Source organism: Budorcas taxicolor, chromosome X (assembly GCF_023091745.1).
Source record: "Budorcas taxicolor isolate Tak-1 chromosome X, Takin1.1, whole genome shotgun sequence".
Taxonomy (NCBI): Eukaryota; Metazoa; Chordata; class Mammalia; order Artiodactyla; family Bovidae; genus Budorcas; species Budorcas taxicolor.
In genome coordinates, this window is record NC_068935.1 from 107,180,885 (window position 1) to 107,189,045 (window position 8,161).

Consider the following 8,161-nt stretch of genomic DNA (forward strand, 5'->3'; position numbering starts at 1 on the left):
AACAAGAGAAGCCACGGCAATGAACAGCATGTATATTGCAACTAGAGAAAAGCCCATGAAAAAACGAAGGTCCAGCACATCCATAAATAAATAAAATGAAATTATTTTTAAAAATTAGCAGATTGGATCAATAGAGTGGTTGAACCAACGGGCTGGAATTATCAATTTAAAAAGATAATAGCATTTCAGGAAAACGACTGTCATAGAATTAATTAATCTTGAACAAAATTGGGCAGTGTCAATTTAGAATTCAGTCCTTCCTGTATTTCCTTTTCACTGCTTTCTCAACTCTGAAGTTTCAAGACTTGAGGCTCCCAACACCCTCCCCCCCAAATAATTTATGCTCTGAACCCATAATTTTTCCCTTTGCCCTCTTCACTTATCCATACCCTGGTTGAATTTGTGACTATTTCTCACTAACTGAGAGAGAGAACAAAAAAAAAAAGCAAAAAACACCTTCCTGATGTACTAAAGGGCTTCCCTGGTGGCTCAGCTGGTAAAGAATCCACCTGCAATGCAGGAGACCCCAGTTCAATTCCTGGGTCGGGAAGATCTGCTGGAGAAGGGATAGGCTACGCACTCCAGTATTCTCGGGCTTCCCTGGTGGTTCAGCTGGTAAAGAATCCGCCTGCAATGAGGAAGACCTGGGTTTGATCCCTGGGTTGGGAAGATCCCCTGGAGAGGGGAAAGGCTACCCATTCCAGTATTCTGGCCTGGAGAATTCCATGGACTGTATAGTCCATGGGGTCGCAAAGAGTCAGACATGACTGAGCAAGATGTACTAAATGACAAGAAAGTGCTTATTACACATCAGAAAAAGCTTTTAAACTAAAAGCCACATTTTGGGATAAGGAGAGAGAGGGGAGGGACTTTGTGAGGTTATATCCTTTAAGTCAGAATTTATCAAACAGCATGCATCAAAATTGCCTGCTTTACAGCAGATTCCTGGGTTGTACTCCCAGACTCTATGATATAGTAGGTCTGGGTTAGGTTCAGAGAATCCACATTTCCAACAAGCCCTGAGGTGAGGCAGATGTAGCTAATCCAGTGAGCACACGTTGAGAACCACTGCTTTAAATTAACCTGGGGGGTGAGTGGGGCTCAAAAGGGAGGGGATATATGTATACATATAGCTAATTCAGGGTTTCCCTAGTGGATCAGACATAAAGCATCTGCCTGCAATGCAGAAGACTTGGGTTCCATCCCTGGTTGGGAAGATCTCATGGAGGAGGGAATGGCAACCCTCTCCAGCATTCTTGCCTGGAGAATTCCATGGACACAGGACCCTAGCGGGTTACAATCCATGGGGTTGCAAAGAGTAGGACACGACTGAGTGACTGCCACACACATAGCTGATTCACCTCGCTGTACAGCAGAAACTAACACAACACTGTAACACAAATATACTCCAATATTTAAATAATAGAGCAAATAAAATAAATATTTTAAAAGCAAATCTAAAAAAAATTAATTAACCTGCTGACTGCATAATCTGTCTAAGCATTCGAATGCAAATAGGAGCAATAATCTGGAATTTTCTATCCAAACTTTCGAGTCAGAATTTGGGAGTTTGTTATAACAGTCTTGAGCTGCTATTGGGAGAAGAGTACTACATCGGGTTAAGATCTGTATTTGACGTCTGCTCAGCTACTCACTGGGAGTAGTGTCATGAAAATGCTCTTTTAAATCTCCAAGGCTCTCTTCTGTATTTGAATAATCAGAAAACAAATCCAGGCATTCAACTTCATTGTGGGGCTCAAAAAACAAAACACATATGAAGCTGCCAGGTAAACTATCAAGTGTCCTACACATGGTATATGGTTGGCCCTCCTCATCTCTGCATGGAGAAACCGTGGGAGAGAGGGCCAGCTAGGCTATACCACTTTACGTATGGGACTTGAGCATGTGTGCATTTCAGGATCTGCAGGGGTCCTGAAAGCAGTTTTAGCAGATACTAAGGGATGATTATGGAGAAGGAAATGGCAACCCACTCCAGTGTTCTTGCCTGGAGAATCCCAGGGACGGGGGAGCCTGGTGGGCTGCCGTTTATGGGGTTGCACAGAGTCGGACATGACTGAAGCGACTTAGCAGCAGCAGCAAGGGATGGTTATAATGGTCCTAAAGTAAGTGGCTGCCCCAAGTAGCTATCAAGAATGAAATGACAGGGACTTCCCAGGTGGTCCTGTGGCTAAGACTCTGCTCCCCAATGCAGGGGGCTGGGGTTTGATCCCTGGTCAAGGACTATCCCACATGGTGCAACTAAGAGTTCATATGCTGCAACAAAAGATTCGAGTGCTGCAACCAAGACCCTGCACAGGCAAAATTAAAAAAAAAAAAAAAGAAAAGAAATTACAAAGGTTCAAGCCCTGTTTTCTGAAAATTAGAGCTACTTGTGCTCCCTGTGTCATTCACACTCTTTTCTTTCTTAAGTGTACAAGAAACACTGTACTAAGCTTTGACAGGAGGCTTTTGATGCCCAGGGGAGCCTCATGCACAGCACAGATCTTTGTAAAACAGAGAGAAACTCTCTGACATCCAAGAGGAGCCCTAGTCCCTGTCATGGAAAATCTGTAAGAACACCTGTACAATCTTTATTAGTGTCAGTGTGTTCAGAAAGAATCAGAACAGAGCTGCATGAAAATAAGTCACTGAACGTATGCAATTCCATTTTTTCACCTCATCCCTCCTGTGGCACTTAAAGACTGTTTTGATGGATATTTAAATTCTCATTTTGTTAACTGAGGTCTATACTAATTGCCCAAGACTCATTTCCCAGTAGTACCGTGTTGCTACATTCCATTATCACAAAGTTTAACTGAATTATTAAAAGAACATTCTGAGTTCGTTTCTGAAAAATAAATAAATAATTGGGGAAGAGGGAGAGAATTCCCTGTGATGATAGCACACACTGCTATACATTCCATTCGTTAGACTCCAAATCCCATGCTTACAGTCTCTATACCACCAACTCCTGAAAACAGGCAGCCTTCAAGGGATATAGCTCCAGATCCTGGACCATCTGAGAGGAGCCATCGTATGTCCCCGCAATAATTCTCTAATGCTAGAGCTAAGGGCTTCTCAGGTGGCTGAGTGGTAAAGAATCCACCTGCCAATGGAGGAGGCTCAGGTCCAATCCCTGGGTCAGGAAGATCCCCTGGAGGAGGAAATGGCAAACCACTCCAGTATTCTTGTCTGGAAAATTGCATGAGCAGAGGATCCTGGTGGGCTATAAGTACATGGGGTTGCAAGGAGTTGGACAGTACTCATGCTGCTTAGCTAGAGTTAAGGCAGAAACAAGTGGTGTCTCTGCAAAGGACAATTTCATCCCCTTGGAAGCAGTTCTTGCTGGAAGCAGCCCTTGTAGAAAGTAGAATTGCACATAAAGAGATGTGTGTGTGTGTGTGTTTTTCCTCATCCAGTGAGGTCCCTAATACTAAAGATTTTTCTTTCCCTAACATAGGAGTGAGTGAACACTCAGGTGCTGAATAAAGGGATACAAGATTCCATACAGAGCTGAAAAGAACTGAGGTGGGGTAGTGAACTCAGATCATGTGATGCCAGGGCCCCACCCACCTGTTGACACAACAAATGAGATTGTAGGTCCTAAAGGGACCAACTGTGAGACAAACTAAGACAAACTGTGGTGCTGGAGAAGACTCCTGAGAGTCCCTTGGACTGCAAGGAGATCCAACCAGTCCATCCTAAAGGAAATCAACCCTGAATACTCACAGGAAGGACTGATGCTGAAGCTCCAATGCTTTGGCCACCTGATGCAAAGAGCTGACTCATTGGAAAAGACCCTGATGCTGGGAAAGATTGAAGGCAGAAGGGGATGACAGAGGATGAGATGGTTGGATGGCATCACTGACTCAATTGACATGAGTTTGAGCAAGCTCCGGGAGATGGTGAAGGACTGGGAAGCCTAGCATGCTGCAGTCTGTGGGGTCACAAAGAGTCAGACACGACTGAGCGACTGAACAACAACAAAAAGAAAGAAAGAGACAAGAGTAGAGCCATTTTGGAAAAGGATCAGGGAAGGGCCTTGGGCAAAACAGGTCGTGTAAGCTAAAGAACAAAGGCCCTGGGCGTCTGAGTCCCAGAAACAACCCGGCTGGCAGGAAGAAAAAAATAATTTTTATCTCTGTTACACTAAGGAGTATACCTTGCTGCCAGAAGACTAGAAGCTCAACTATAAATTTTAACCATATCAGTTTCTGGGTTATCTTGCAGAGAATTATCATGCATTTCTTTCCCCTCACAGAAGCACTCCCTATAGAGTCTCCTATTGCTGATCAAAGAAGCTTGACAATTTCTGGAAATTATCAGTGATCATGAGACAGCCTTCCCTTTTGTCATAAAAGCAAGTTGTCCCTTCTACTCTGGGAGCTGGCTCTTTTCCTTCTCCCTTGTGCACAAGCTGTCTCTTCTAATAAAAAGCTTTGCTTGCCTAAGGGTCATGTAGAAGCGATATTCATTTCCATGGTATTACTGTCCAAGAAGAATCTGGAAAGGGCCTAGTATCTCCAACAGGCATAGGGAAAGCTCAGAAAATACGGGAGGAAGGGGAGGAGAAAGCTACAATTTCACTTACATATTTCCTCATCAGAACTTCATCTTGCCTTCTGGGATTCCCATGCTATAGCTCCAAGAATATCTCTCATCAGAAAGGGGCAACCCAAAGCCGCCAAGGACAATCGATGAAGGCCCTTGAGAATGTGACCATATTTGGAAATAGGGTCTTTGCTGACATTCAATTTAAGGTGGGTCATCAAAGTGGGCCCTAATCCACTATGATTGTGTCCTTAAAAAAAAAAAAAGAAACACATAATTGAACAGAGATAGACACAGAAAAAGGAAGAACATCATGTAAACATTAAGGGAGAGGTTAGGGTCATGGATCTACCAGCTAAGGAATGCCAAAGACTGTCAGCAAACCAACAGAATCAAGAAGACAGGCATAAGATGGCTTTGTCCTCGCAGCCCCCAGAAGGAACCTTGCTAACACCTTGATCTTGGGCTTAAAGTTTCCAGAATTGTGAGAAAATAAATATTTGTTGTTTAAGCCACACAGTTAGATACTTTGTTATAGTAGGTATAAGAAAGGAATACAATGATCGCAACTAGGATTGCCCGTGCACCCTTGGTCAGCCCATACGCTAACACTGGAACGATACAGACATGAATAGCATGGACCCTGCACAAGGATGACACACAAGTTCAGGGAGTGTTCTATATTTTGGAGAGTGAGCTGGACGATTAGGTTTGATATACATACACTACCATGTGTAAAATAGATAGTAGGAACCTGTGGAATAGCACAGGAAGCTCAGCTCAGTGCTCTGTGATGACCTAGAGGGGAGGGGAGGGAAGGGAGGCTCAAGGAGGGATATATGTATACTTACAGCTGATTCACACTGTCGGTACTGCAGAAACTAACACAGCACTATAAAGCATTATCCTACAATTAAAAATAAAAGAGACTAGGATTGGCCTAGATATCAGCAGAATTGTCAAGTAACTCTATTCATCCTGGCCTTTCTTTATCAGCCCGATTTCCCATTTGAGGTACCAATGTCCCAGAGCTAACCCCTCTGTTCTCAGTTTGACAGCACCCTTCTGCTGTTTCAAGATTCATTTGCGAACTCTTTCTGGTTATAACACATGTTAGAAGATATTCAGGGAATGCAATCTTTATACTGTGAGTTCATTCATTAAGTTAACAAATGGGTTGCATGCATCTACTATTTAAAAGTCATTCTTCCAGGTGCTGGGCATGTATCACTGAACAGGAAAAAAAAAATCCCTGTCCTCACAAGAGTTTATATTCTAGTGGATTTATAATCTGGACTAGAACTCAATCCCCAAATCCTTATTTTACACCAAAAAGTGAAATGTGTTTATTCTCAAAAAGAATAAATTCTAATTAAATCCATTTTCTCAAAGCACCTTACAGGAAACCTCCCTCAGAATCTCTTAACATGCTTGTCCAAATAAAGATTATTGGGCTTAACAGTAGGCCCACTCAGTTAAACTCTAGAGGGTGGGGATGTAGTAATTTTAACATTCTTAGCATGAATGTCCCCTAATCTTAGTCCTTTTTCTAGACTAAGGAGAAGGAGGTAGAGGTCTGAGATCTCAAAGGGAATGAAGCTAATTCACAGGGAGATGGAATGAGTTCATGTTTCATAAACAAATGTTTACTGGGCATCCAAAGACAATGGGACACAGAGAGGACACCAATCAAATAGGCTTTACTAGGTCTCTCGCTGTCTATCACTTTATTATAGTTTTCTATAACTGTGGGCTTCCCAGGTGGCTCAGTGGCAAATGCAGATTTGATCTCTGAGTTAGGAAGATACCCTGGAGGAGGAAATGGCAACCCACTCCAGTATTCTTGCCTGGGAAATCCCATGGACAGAAGAGCCTGGTGGGCTACAGTCCACGGGGTCACAAAGAGTTGGACACAACTGAGCACATAAGTCTAGGTGATAGCTCCTTCCTGGGACAGGTCACCTATTTTAAATGTTTTTTTTTTAGGCTATAAGAAGGAAGTAAATGGTTCTTGAGTCTTTTGGGCCTTGTTTGTTTTCAGCTGAAAATAATCCACATGCCAGAGTGACACATCTGGGCGTGGCCCACCCTGAACCCCATCACTGGTCTATTAGCACAGAAAATACAGTCAATGTCAGTCATTAGCAATGATTTCAGCTAATCAAAGTAAACCAATCTCTACTCTAGCTGAAATTCATTCAGTTATTAAAGTTATCATCATCAAATCAAAAAACAGAATAGAAGAAACAAGCAAAAAATTAAAACAAAAGACTCCACCCCCAAATCTCTATCACAAAAGAGATTTCTAAATAGGCTCTTTGTTTGTCATTGCATTTGGAATTTGAATTTAATTTGCATTTATCTCATGATTAAGCCTTTTGGAAAACAGACTGACACTTCAATAAATTTTGAGTAGCCTTGAAGCAGAATTTCTTACAGAGACTCTGAGAAGTTCATTAACGCATACCCTAAAGGACACTGTGCCCTTGGGTAGAGATTTCCCTACCTTTCTCATGCAAAAAGTCATCAATAGGGTGTCATCTATCAAGATGTAAGGCTGCCAACAAACATTGGTAAAACCCAGTCCCATTCCCTACATTCAGTTTAATAGTTTGGTTTCTGAAGGTAGGTGGGGCAATTAACAGACAAAGGAATTGCTCAGACCACATAGGAAATCTGCTTCAGTTCAATCACTTATTCCTGAATGTTATCATTTGACAAAAATCTGAAATAATAGTTCTACCCAACTTTCTCCATTTCTGTTTCATCCAAAACACTGGCAATATGAAGCACAAAGGTGAAGGCTTATTTGTAAAGATGAATAATTTAAAATGATTTGAGACATAGGTTTCAAAGAATTCACAGAATTCAGAGTTCATAACTGGAAATTGAATGAATGCTTAGCTTTAGTCTGTCTTGGTAACTGTGATATATATCCCACCTTCACATGTAAAACAGATTATAAGTAAGATTAATATATTAAGAAGAACATTAATCTTTGCTAAATAGGTGAGTATCATTCTGAACACTCTACACAGAAATATGAAGTCAAAGCATTCATCTCTACAGGTAAAAAGTATTCTGGTCACCAATACCCGTTCTGGGACAGGGAGAGCAGGGTGTGTGTGGAGGGTTTCCTCATACCAATAAGCAATTCTCTGTGACACCAGCTGGGTGTCCCACAATTCAACTCACTTCTGATACTACCTACCTTAAAATAGCATCAGATTCCTGGGTTATGGGGTCAGTACTACAAGACTGCTACCCTCCCACCCCTAACGCAGAAGCCAGTTCCAAACCCAGGTTATCGCCTGTGCTTCTGACTGACTGGCTATAGATCCGAGATTCCAATGACTCCCTCCTTCCTTGGGCCCAATTAATTTGCTAGAATGGCTCACAGAACTTAGAGAAATAGCTTACTTACTAGATCACTGGTTTATTATATGAGGATGTAACTCAGGAACAGCCAGATGGACCAGATGCAGAGAGAAAAGTGTATGGAATGGGACACGAAGCTTCCAGGCTCTTTTCAGGTGCGCTGCTCACTCTCCCCACATCTCCAAGTGTTTACCAAGTTGGAGGCTCCCCTAATGCCGTCCTTTTTGGTTTT

The 8,161-nt window shown here is 42.3% G+C and overlaps 1 non-coding gene across 1 annotated transcript; it reads left to right on the forward strand.

Moving 5' to 3' along the window:
- The first annotated feature begins 5,132 nt into the window (after window positions 1–5,132).
- Window positions 5,133–5,239, forward strand: LOC128070645 (U6 spliceosomal RNA). The gene has a single exon (XR_008201623.1). It is a non-coding gene; the product is annotated as a U6 spliceosomal RNA (small nuclear RNA).
- Window positions 5,240–8,161: the final 2,922 nt, after the last annotated feature.